Below are 12,815 nucleotides of genomic sequence, written 5' to 3' on the forward strand. Positions count from 1 at the left end.
ACTTCGCCATAAAAATAAGGTTTCCGTGGCGCACCATCCCATGCGCCACAGAATTAAGGTTTCTGTGGCGCACAGTGCTTCAGTGCGTCACAGAAACTGGTGTGCCACACAACTAGTTTTCAGTGCGCCACAGAATTTGCTCGTATTATACATGATTTCGTGCTGCCTACTATACACATACAGATTATATACACCAATATACATATATTATACTCCCTCCGTTCCTTTCTATAATGCCTATTGTTTTTTCGCATTTGTTTCATAATATAAGAGTAAATCTATGTTTTTTTTGCAAAGAACCCCTTCCACCGATCAGGTAAAGTCCAAAAATTTGGAAACCGATCTGGTCATGTATTTCTCAGATATGTTTTCAGTTTCCTATTTTGTCTGTGATATCGCTAGGGGGGTTTGTGTGAAAAAAATGGCTCGCGCTAATTTCCGTGCCAAAAAACAATAGGCACTATAGAAAGGAACGGAGGGAGTATAGATTATATACAGAAATATGCAGATATAATATAAATAGCATGTACATTGCACAAATATAATATAGACATCATCATCACATTACTTAGAACCCGATCGAGATACATATATAGTGGCAAGTGTCAAATGTTTTACATACAACTCTTAATTCATACAAATTTCGACATTTCGAGATACAAAGTGGTCTTCATCCGGTTCCTCCTTTGCTCCCTCCTCTCTACCCGCCAGGCTCGCTTGCATCGGGGTCTTCATCTGGTTCCTAGCTCCTCTGATTAAAATGGAAGAAAGACCATATAATCAATAAATTCCTCATACATTGTTGGTCAAAACAAATATTAACATTCCGGGATGGCGGAAGTGAGACCAAGTCCGATGCACAAAAGATTTATATTTGTGCTATCTTACCAGACTCACTTACGCCACCCACGAGTGTACGGTGACCAAACATTTTAATCATCGGCGAATTGTTTGTGGTGATGCCTCATACATTGTTGGTCAAAACATTACGGGATGGAGTCAGTGAGAGTGAGACCAGGTATGATGCACAAGAGATTGATATTTGCGTCATCACACCAGGCTCATTGGCTCCACCCCAGAGTGTAAGAGTGACCAAGCATTTTAATCATCGGCATTTTGAAATACCAAAGCAAATGAAATGACAAGGGCCTCATACCTTGTTGGTCGAAACAAATATTAACATTTAGAGAAGGCGTCAGTGAGACCAAGTAGGATGCACAAGAGATTGATATTTGTGCCATCGCACAAGGCTCACTAGCGCCTCCCGCAAGTGTAGTGACCATGCATTTTAATCATCGACAAAAATGGAAGAAAGGCCAATGCAATTAAGAAGTGCCAACTCAAATAAGAGATAAGTAGCTAGTATGAACTAAATGGAATGCCTCATACTTTGTTGGTCGAAACAAATATTAACATTCAGGGATGGGGTCAGCGAGGCCAGGTAGGATGCACAAGAGATTGATATTTGTGCCATCTCACCAGGCTCACTGGCCCCACCCCTAGTGTACAAGTGACCAAACATTCTAATCATCGGTCAATGCAATTAAGAAGTGCCAACTCAAATAAGAAACAAGTAGCTAGTATGAACTAAATGGAATGCCTCATACTTTGTTGGTCGAAATAAATATTAACATTTAGGGAAGGCGTTAGCGAGGGCAGGTAGGATGCACAAGAGATTGATATTTGTGCCATCACACCAGGCTCGCTGGCGCCTCCCCCAAGTGTAGTGACCACAAACATTCTAATCATCGGCACTAAAATGGAAGAAAGAGCCAAGTGGTATCAACTAGATAGCATATGTCTCATACTTTGTTGGTCGAAACAAATATTAACATTCCGGGTTGGAGTAAGCGAGGCCAGGTAGGATGCACAAGAGATTGATATTTGTGCCATCACACCAGGCTCGCTTGCTCCACCCCAGAGTGTATAGGTGACCAAACATTTTAATCATCGGCACTAAAATGGAAGAAAGAGCCAAGTGGTATCAACTAGATATCATATGCCTCATACTTTGTTGGTCGAAACAAATATTAATATTCAGGGATGGCGTAAGCGAAGCCAAGTAGGATGCACAACAAATTGATATTTGTTCCATCACACCAGGTTCACTCACGCCACCCCAGAGAGTAGTGATCGACCAAACATTCTAATCATCGGCAAGTACAAAAACACCACCAAACCAGAAACCATCATAAGCATGCTCAAACACACAAACAAGCAAGCAATTCATCAAAACCAACCAAATGTCCAACTTTGAGATGCAACCAGCAACACAAACAAGCAAGCAATCCATCATAAGCATTCTCAAACACACATATATAGCATGGAGCAGATGCTCCAAAGGGATTATTCATCACTTGGTATAGACCAAGTGATGCTGGCAAAAGAGATGCCAAGCAAGAACCAGTAAATCCAGTAAGTGATAGATATGCCTAAACAAGCAAGAACACATAGCATATCCCAGCTAACCAGATGAGACAAGTCTTGGTAGCCAACTGAATCACCTAGCACCACCTAGCCTTTTAAAACCATCAGAAACAGTCCATTTCTTCAAAGGATACTGTAACATCCAAACTTTTCAATAAAGAAAGAAAGAGAGTTTCCAAAATGCAAATTTGAGAACCAACAAAAACTTTTTATCTCCATATAGTGCTATGCATAGAACTCACCTTTTATTGTGTGTTAGTGTGCATTTGCCATGATGATTGATTGTGAGTGAACCATGATGCTAAAACCCTAACCAATGATCACTTGATCAACCAAAGAAAAGGAAAAAAGAAAAGAGAAAGGAAAATAGAAAAAATCAAATCAACACTCACTTATGGTTTATGCCATTTTTGCAAATACTTAACCTAGACCACTTTGGCTTGCACCATTGGTTGTAATTGGTTACTAAACACTTATTAGTACTTTTGGAATCAAAGAAACTCAAATAAAAATGAAAACAAATTGAATTTCCAACTCACATGCAATATGGTCAAATTTGACAATCTTAGCCTGATGCCCTCTTTGAGCCCCTGGTTTGGAAGTTTTTCAAACTAAACTTTGCCAACTCTTTGTACCTCATCCAAGACAACATCAAGGTGAACAACTTTGCCCAAAACCATCACTGCAAATTCTTGCTCAATTTCAAATGGTGATCAAGCAAAGTTGAGACTTTGAAACAGATTTAAGATATGGTGCAAGTTGTGATTTTGCAAACCAACTCCAAATTGAACCCAACCACCATCAGTAGACTTCAAATGTTATATGTTTGCAACCCACCAAATTTCATCCAAAATTTTGAAAGTAAACTTCTTGCGGACATTTCATCGAACAGGAGGTGAGCACCTTGCTGCCAACTCTGGACATTGCAATGTCCAGCAGTTTCTTGCCTCCCCCATCGATCCTATGTCATCCTCTGTACCTCATTGACCCCTCTGAGCTTTGCCAAACAGGTTAGACAAGAAATGGTACACGAGTTCGTCACCATCTTGACCAAGACATGCCATGCCGTGGCATGGCATGGACATGCCCTTGCTCTCTCTCTCCCTGGACCTTGCCAGCACACACGACCTTGTCACCTCGTTTCCTCTCACCCTCCTGAACATGCCATACACGGTGGTCGACGCATTGGTGCACCGCAGACGCCAGGACGCGCGACGCCCAGACGTGTCGTGCCACGCCAGAGCGCGCACGGCGAGCGTCGCAGACACGCACTGGCATGACGTCGCCCCAACGCCTCACGCCACCACTCGCTCTCTCCCTTCGCCAGCAGCTGCGCCACAACGCCAGGAGGCGACCAGATACACTCACCTGCCCGCGGGAACCCTGTACACGACGCCATGGCCGACGCCATCTGCCACGGACGCCCAGGGCGCGAGGACGATGACGAGCGCCACAAGCCCTCGTTTTCACCGCAATCGCCCTGCGTCACCGCCAGGACGTCGCCTGCACGCCTGTGTCATCGCCAGTCCACCACCGCCCCTGTAGCCGCGTCATCGACGAGGACCTCATCGCGGCCCCACGGCCTCGCCGCTATAAAAGGAGGGCCTCCCTCCTCAATCCAAGCACACCACCAACTCCTCCCTCATCTCACTGAGCATGCTCGACCTCTTCTCTCGCTCGATTCACCACGGTAGTTAGCCAATTCGATCGTCGGAGCCGCGGAGGTGTGATGGCGTGCAGTCGACACGTCCGTTGGGAACCCCAAGAGGAAGGTGTGATGCGCACAACAGTAAGTTTTCCCTCAGTAAGAAACCAAGGTTATCGAACCAGTAGGAGTCAAGGAACACGTGAAGGTTGTTGGTGGCGGAGTGTAGTGCGGCGCAACACCAGGGATTCCGGCGCCAACGTGGAACCTGCACAACACAATCAAAGTACTTTGCCCCAACGTAACAGTGAGGTTGTCTATCTCACCGGCTTGCTGTAAACAAAGAATTAGATGTATAGTGTGAAAGATGATGTTTGTTTGCGAAGAACAGTAACGAACAATTGCAATAGATTGTATTTCAGATGTAAAGAATTGGACCGGGGTCCACAGTTCACTAGTGGTGTCTCTCCCATAAGATAAACAGATGTTGGGTGAACAAATTACAGTTGGGCAATTGACAAATAAATAAGGCATAACAATGCACATACATATATCATGATGAGTACTATGATATTTAATCGGGGCATTACGACAAAGTACATAGACCGCTATCCAGCATGCATCTATGCCTAAAAAGTCCACCTTCAGGTTATCATCCGAACCCCTTCCAGTATTAAGTTGCAAACAACAGACAATTGCATTAAGTATGGTGCGTAATGTAATCAGCACAAATATCCTTAGACAAAGCATCGATGTTTTATCCCTAGTGGCAACAGCACATCCACAACCTTAGAACTTTCACGTCATCGTCCCGGATTCAATGGAGGCATGAACCCACTATCGAGCATAAATACTCCCTCTTGGAGTCACAAGTATCAACTTGGCCAGAGCCTCTACTAGCAACGGAGAGCATGCAAGAACATAAACAACATATATGATAGATTGATAATCAACTTGACATAGTATTCAATATTCATCGGATCCCAACAAACACAACATGTAGGATTACAAATAGATGATCTTGATCATGATAGGCCGCTCACAAGATCTAACATGATAGCACAATGAGGAGAAGACAACCATCTAGCTACTGCTATGGACCCATAGTCCAGGGGTGAACTACTCACACATCGATCTGGAGGCGATCATGGCGATGAAGAGCCCTCCGGGAGATGATTCCCCTCTCCGGCAGGGTGCCGGAGGCGATCTCCTAAATCCCCCGAGATGGGATTGGCGGCGGCGTCTCTATAAGGTTTTCCGTATCGTGGCTCTCGGTACTGGGGTATTCGCGACGAAGGCTTTAAGTAGGCGGAAGGGCAGAGTCGGAGGGCTGACAGGGGCCCCACACGCTAGGGCGGCGCGGGCTCCCCTTAGGCCGCGCGGCCCTAGTGTGGCGGCGCCCCGTCGCCCCAATTCGTATCCCCCTCGGTCTTCTGGAAGCTTCGTGGAAAAATAAGACCCTGGGCGTTGATTTCGTCCAATTCCGAGAATATTTCCTTACTAGGATTTACGAAACCAAAAACAACGAAAGCAACAAGCGGCTCTTCGGCATCTCGTCAATAGGTTAGTGCCGGAAAATGCATAATAATGACATATAATGTGTATAAAACATGTGAGTATCATCATAAAAGTAGCATGGAACATAAGAAATTATAGATACGTTTGAGACGTATCAAGCATCCCCAAGCTTAGTTCTTACTTGCCCTCGAGTAGGTAAACGATAACAAAGATAATTTACGAAGTGACATGCTATCATAATCTTGATCAATACTATTGTAAAGCATATGAGATGAATGCAGCGATTCGAAGCAATGGTGAAGATAATGAGTAAACAATTGAATCATATAGCAAAGACTTTTCATGAATAATACTTTCAAGACAAGCATCAATAAGACTTGCATAAGAGTTACTCATAAAGCAATAAGTTCTTAGTAGAAAGCTTTGAAGCAACACAAAGGAAGATATAAGTTTCAGCGGTTGCTTTCAACTTCAACATATTTATCTCATGGATAATTGTCAACACCAAGTAATATAACAAGTGCAATAGGTAAATATGTAAGAATCAATGCACACAGTTGATACAAGTGTTTGCTTCTGAGATAGAAGGAATAGGTAAACTGACTCGAGAATAAAGTAGAAGGTTGGCCCTTCGCAGAGGGAAGCATGGATTACTATATTTGTGCTAGAGCTTTTCATTTTGAAAACAAGAAATAATTTTGTCAACGGTAGTAATAAATCATATGTGTTATGTATAAGATATCCTATAAGTTGCAAGCCTCATGCATAGTATACCAATAGAGCTCGCACCTTGTCCTAATTAGCTTGGATTAACATGGATTATCATTGCATAGCATATGTTTCAACCAAGTGTCACAAAGGGGTACCTCTATGCCGCCTGTACAAAGGTCTAAGGAGAAAACTCGCATTGGATTTCTCGCTTTTGATTATTCTCAACTTAGACATCCATACCGGGACAACATAGACAACAGATAATGGACTCCTCTTTTAATGCATAGGCATTCAACAATTAAAATTCTCATAAGAGATTGAGGATTGATTGTCCAAACTGAAACTTCCACCATGGATCATGGCTTTAGTTAGCGGCCCAATGTTCTTCTCTAACAATATGCATACTCAAACCATTTGATCATGAAAATCGCCCTTACTTCGGACAAGACGAACATGCATAGCAACTCACATGATATTCAACAAAGGTAAAAGTTGATGGCGTCCCCAGAAACATGGTTATCGCTCAACAAGCAACTTATTAAGAAATAAGACACATAAGTACATATTCTTCACCACAATAGTTTTTAAGGCTATTTTTCCCATGAGTTATATATTGCAAAGACAAAGGATAGAAATTTTAAAGGTAGCACTCAAGTAATGTACTTTGGAATGGCAGAGAAATACCATGTGGTAGGTAGGTATGGTGGACACAAATGGCACAGTGTTTGGCTCAAGGATTTGGATGCACGAGAAGAATTCCTCTCAATACAAGGCTAGGCTAGCAAGGTTGTTTGAAGCAAACTCAAGTATAAAACGGTGCAGCAAGACTCACATATGAACATATTGTAAGCATTATAAGACTTTACATCGCTCCTTGTTGTTCAAACACCTTAACCAGACAATATCTAGACTCTAGAGACCAATCATGCAAACCAAATTTTAACAAGCTCTATGTAGTTCTTCATTAATGGGTGCAAAGTACATGATGCAAGAGCTTAAACATGCTCTATATGAGCACAACAATTGCCAAGTATCAAATTATTCAAGACATTATACCATTTACCACATGCGGCATTTTCCGTTTCCAACCATAAACAATGAATGAAGTAGTTCAACCTTCGCAATGAACATTAAGAATAAAGCTAAGAACATATGTGTTCATACGAAACAACGGAGCGTGTCTCTCTCCCAAACAAGAAATGCTAGGATCCGATTTTATTCAAACAAAAACAAAAACAAAAACAAACAGACGCTCCAAGTAAAGCACATAAGATGTGACAGAATAAAAATATAGTTTCACTAGAGGTGACCTGATAAGTTGTCGATGAAGAAGGGATGCCTTGGGCATCCCCAAGCTTAGATGCTTGAGTCTTCTTAAAATATGAAGGGATGAACCACGGGGGCATCCCCAAGTTTAGACTTTTCACTCTTCTTGATCATATTGTATCATCCTCCTCTCTTGACCCTTGAAAACTTCCTCCACACCAAACTCAAAACAATTTCATTAGAGGGTTAGTGCATAACTGAAAATTCATATATTCAGAGGTGACATAATCATTCTTAACACTTCTGGACATTGCACAAAGCTACTGAAAGTTAATGGAGCAAAGAAATCCATCAAACATAGCAAAACAGGCAATGCGAAATAAAAGGCAGAATCTGTCAAAACAGAAAAGTCCGTAAAGACGAATTTTTCAGAGGCACCAGAATTGCTCAGATGAAAATGCCCAAATTGAATGAAAGTTGCGTACATATCTGAGGATCACGCACGTAAATTGGCAGATTTTTCTGGGTTACCTACAGAGAATCCTACTCAAATTCGTGACAACAAGAAATCTATTCCTGCGCAGTAATCCAAATCTAGTATTGACTTTACTATCAAAGACTTTACTTGGCACAACAATGCAATAAAATAGAGATAAGGAGAGGTTGCTACAGTAGTAACAACTTCCAAGACTCAAATATAAAACAAAGTGCAGAAGTAAAATAATGGGTTGTCTCCCATAAGCGCTTTTATTTAATGCCTTTCAGCTAGGCGCAGAAAGTGTGTATCAAGTGTTATCAAGAGATGAAGCATCCACAGAGGGGTTTGGAGTTTTCTCAACTATGCATTGTATCTTATCTATGTAAGTTTCAGAGGCTCCTTTTTCATTATTCTTAGGCTTGCTATTCTCATCAAACAAATTTTCAGGAACAAGCCAACCATAGTTATTTTCTAGAGTTTAATGCATTCCTAGGAGCTTACAAGGTATTGATGTCTTAATCTCCCCTTCGCAATTAACTTTATTAGTGTACTTTAATCTATCTTTTTCTATTTTTTCAAGGGTACTAGCAAAGTTGGTATAAGAGCCAAGCATCTTATATTTAATAAAGACCTTTCTAGCCTCTCTTGCTACACCACCAAATTCTTTAAGAAGGGTTTCTAAGACAAAATCTTTCTTTTCTCCTTCCTCCATATCACAGAGTGTAAGAAACATGTATTAAATTATAGGATTGAGATTAACAAATTTAGTTTCCAACATGTGTACTAAAGAAGCGGCAGCAATTTCATAAGTAGGAGCAAGTTCTACCAAGTGTCTATCTTCAAAATCTTCAGATGTACTAACATGAGTGAAAAAATCTTCTATATTATCTCTTCCAATTATAGACCCTTGTCCTACCGGTATGTCTTTCAGAGTGAACTTAGGAGGAAACATGATGAAATAAACAAAAGGTAAATAAAGTAAATGCAAGTAACTAATTTTTTTGTGTTTTTAATATGGAGAACAAGACAGTAAATAAAGTAAAACTAGCAACTAATTTTTTTGTGTTTTTGATATAAGGAGCAAATAAAGCAGTAAATAAAGTAAAGTAAAGCAAGACAAAAACAAAGTAAAGAGATTGGATGTGGGAGACTCCCCTTGCAGCGTGTCTTGATCTCCCCGGCAACGGCGCCAGAAAATCTACTTGATGGCGTGCAGTCGACACGTCCGTTGGGAACCCCAAGAGGAAGGTGTGATGCGCACAACGAGTAAGTTTTCCCTCGGTAAGAAACCAAGGTTATCGAACCAGTAGGGAGTCAAGGAACACGTGAAGGTTGTTGGTGGCGGAGTGTAGTGCGGCGCAACACCGGGGATTCCGGCGCCAACGTGGAACCCGCACAACACAATCAAAGTACTTTGCCCCAACGTAACAGGTGAGGTTGTCTATCTTACCGGCTTGCTTGTAAACAAAGAATTAGATGTATAGTGTGGAAGATGATGTTTGTTTGCGAAGAACGAGTAACGAACAATTGCGAGAGATTGTATTTCAGATGTAAAGAATTGGACCGGGGTCCACAGTTCACTAGTGGTGTCTCTCCCATAAGATAAACAGATGTTGGGTGAACAAATTACAGTTGGGCAATTAACAAATAAAGAAGACATAACAATGCACATACATATATCATGAGTACTATGAGATTTAATCAGGGCATTACGACAAAGTACATAGACCGCTATCCAGCATGCATCTATGCCTAAAAAGTCCACCTTCAGGTTATCATCCGAACCCTTTCTAGTATTAAGTTGCAAACAACAGACAATTGCATTAAGTATGGTGCGTAATGTAATCAACACAAATATCCTTAGAGAAAGCATCGATGTTTTATCCCTAGTGGCAATAGCACATCCACAACCTTAGAACTTTCGTCACTCGTCCCGGATTCAATGGAGGCATGAACCCACTATCGAGCATAAATACTCCCTCTTGGAGTCACAAGTATCAACTTGGCCGGAGCCTCTACTAGCAACGGAGAGCATGCAAAAACATAAACAACATATATGATAGATTGATAATCAACTTGACATAGTATTCAATATTCATCGGATCCCAACAAACACAACATGTAGGATTACAAATAGATGATCTTGATCATGATAGGCAGCTCACAAGATCTAACATGATAGCACAATGAGGAGAAGACAACCATCTAGCTACTGCTATGGACCCATAGTCCAGGGGTGAACTACTCACACATCGATCCGGAGGCGATCATGGCGATGAAGAGCCCTCCGGGAGATGATTCCCCTCTCCGGCAGGGTGCCGGAGGCGATCTCCTGAATCCCCCGAGATGGGATTGGCGGCGGCGGTGTCTCTGTAAGGTTTTCCGTATCATGGCTCTCGGTACTAGGGTATTCACGACGAAGGCTTTAAGTAGGCGGAAGGGCAGAGTCGGAGGGCTGACAGGGGCCCCACACGCTAGGGCGGCGCGAGCCCCCCTTAGGCCGCGCGGCCCTAGTGTGGCGGCGCCCCGTCGCCCCACTTCGTATCTCCCTCGGTCTTCTGGAAGCTTCGTGGAAAAATAAGACCCTGGGCGTTGATTTCGTCCAATTCCGAGAATATTTCCTTACTAGGATTTCTGAAACCAAAAACAACAGAAAACAACAATCGGCTCTTCGGCATCTCGTCAATAGGTTAGTGCCGGAAAATGCATAATAATGACATATAATGTGTATAAAACATGTGAGTATCATCATAAAAGTAGCATGGAACATAAGAAATTATAGATACGTTTGAGACGTATCAAGGTGCTGAGAAGCTTGCCGCCGATTGGAGCCTCCCCAGCACGAGCCACTGCTACCATCTGCTTCCCCTTCCTCGACAACGTCGCCGCAGCACGTCGCCGATCCTCGCCGCGCCTCCGGTGAGCCTCCCACCCCCCACCGTCGCTGCCAGTGGCCGCTCCTCTCGTCGCCGCCAGTGGCCGCTCCTCTCGTCACCGGCGACGAAGGCCGTGAGCCGTTAGATCAAATTCTAATCGTGCAGGCCACGTTGATCGGTACCGTTTCGGCATGTAACACACGCTGATGCGTGGACCCCATGCTGTCAGGCGGCCAACTGCGCTAGACGCACTGCTGGGCCGGCCCATTTCTTATTTTCCTCTGAGTAGCCCGTTTAGGTTTCCCGCCAGCCCAATTCATTTGAATTTCGAGTTCCTGTTTAGTTTCAAATTGCAAACTGGTGCCAACTTCAAAATTGCACAGTTTCAAATCCACTGGGCCAAATTTGATGAATTTTGTATTGTTGGAAAGCTTGCAAAAAGATCTATCCAACCCCACTGGTCTCATCCTTAGATTGTTTGTAGAATTAAAGTGACAAATATAACAAGGCAGGGACTTTTGTAACTTCAAACAATTATTAAAAATCAACCCTAAGTGATTTTGAGTTGATTCCAACTCTCATAAATCAAATTTCACATACTCTACATGTTTATGTAAAAACATCACCTAGTTGTTTGCATGATCATGGACTAGATCAAAATAATGGCTATGTGGCTATTTCTAGTTCATTTAAACCATTCAAAATTATTTTCCAAATAGTATGAGAGGTTCTCTCTCATTTAAATCATGGTCCTAGGCAATTCAAAGTGGTGTGTTGACTTAGTCCATGTCATCTCATTTTGAATTACTTAGAGACATTAAATTGTTGTTAAAGTGAGAATCAAATAGTATGAGGTTAGTACCTCATTTAAATCATTCTCCCCCAAATGATAGATATGAATTGTTGAACTTGATCAACAGGAATTCATACCTTATTATTATTTGAGGGAATTAAATATTAACAGGTTTCAATGAGAGGAAATTATTTCTCCCTCACAAGTTGACTTAGCACACAAGTCAAACCCCCTTTTATTCATGTTGTGATGCTAGCCTAGCTTGTGTGACTTATGTGTGTGCCTAGTCTAGTGTTTAAGATTGGTGTGGTGATTGTATGTATCGTATTCGTTTTTAGACGCTAGTACCGAAGAGTATCAAGAGGAGGAGGAGGTCTACTTCCAAGGAGAGGAAGACCACTTTGATCAGTACACCAACCAAGGCAAGCTAATAAACTTGCAAAGTGCAAAGCTCTACAAGAGCAAGGCATCACCATATTTTACTTATTGCTTTATGGTCCTATCCCAAGTTTTTTACTTTACAAGCTTTATTGAATTTTATTTATCAAAGTTACTTTTTGATTCATGATTCACTTGGTCTAGAGTAGCACAAGAGTATCAAACTTAGCCTAGGACAAGCAAAGCTCAGTTAGCACCCCTCATGACTAGTTGCTAGTGCTAACAAATAAAATTGACTACTCTAGATGGGAACTTGGTGAAGTGAAGTGACTTGAATGATTTTTGAAGGTGAATGTGACTTGAATGACTTGGTGAACTTGATAAAAACTGATGGTTGGTTTGGATGCGATACCTTTCCAATTTACAAGTACCCCCACAATACCTGATTATGGGTAGGGCTTAACTGGAAGTTTATGTGTCTTAGTATGGGTTCCCTCTGAACAAGCATCATAGGGGTTATGCCGAGGCTGCCTCCGTTAAAAGTGATATGATGTGAAATGAGGTGAATTGTCCGGCCAAGCCTCATGCAGTTCCCGGGATGACGGTTTGTCTTCACCGGGAGGCCAAGCTCATGGGGAGAGGTGCCTATACTAGGATATATAAGTGAAAGGTTATGGTTGATGATCCGCGTCGCGAGTTACAATGATTCGGGGTTATCCCCGG

Source organism: Lolium rigidum, chromosome 1 (genome assembly GCF_022539505.1).
Source record: "Lolium rigidum isolate FL_2022 chromosome 1, APGP_CSIRO_Lrig_0.1, whole genome shotgun sequence".
Lineage (NCBI taxonomy): Eukaryota > Viridiplantae > Streptophyta > Magnoliopsida > Poales > Poaceae > Lolium > Lolium rigidum.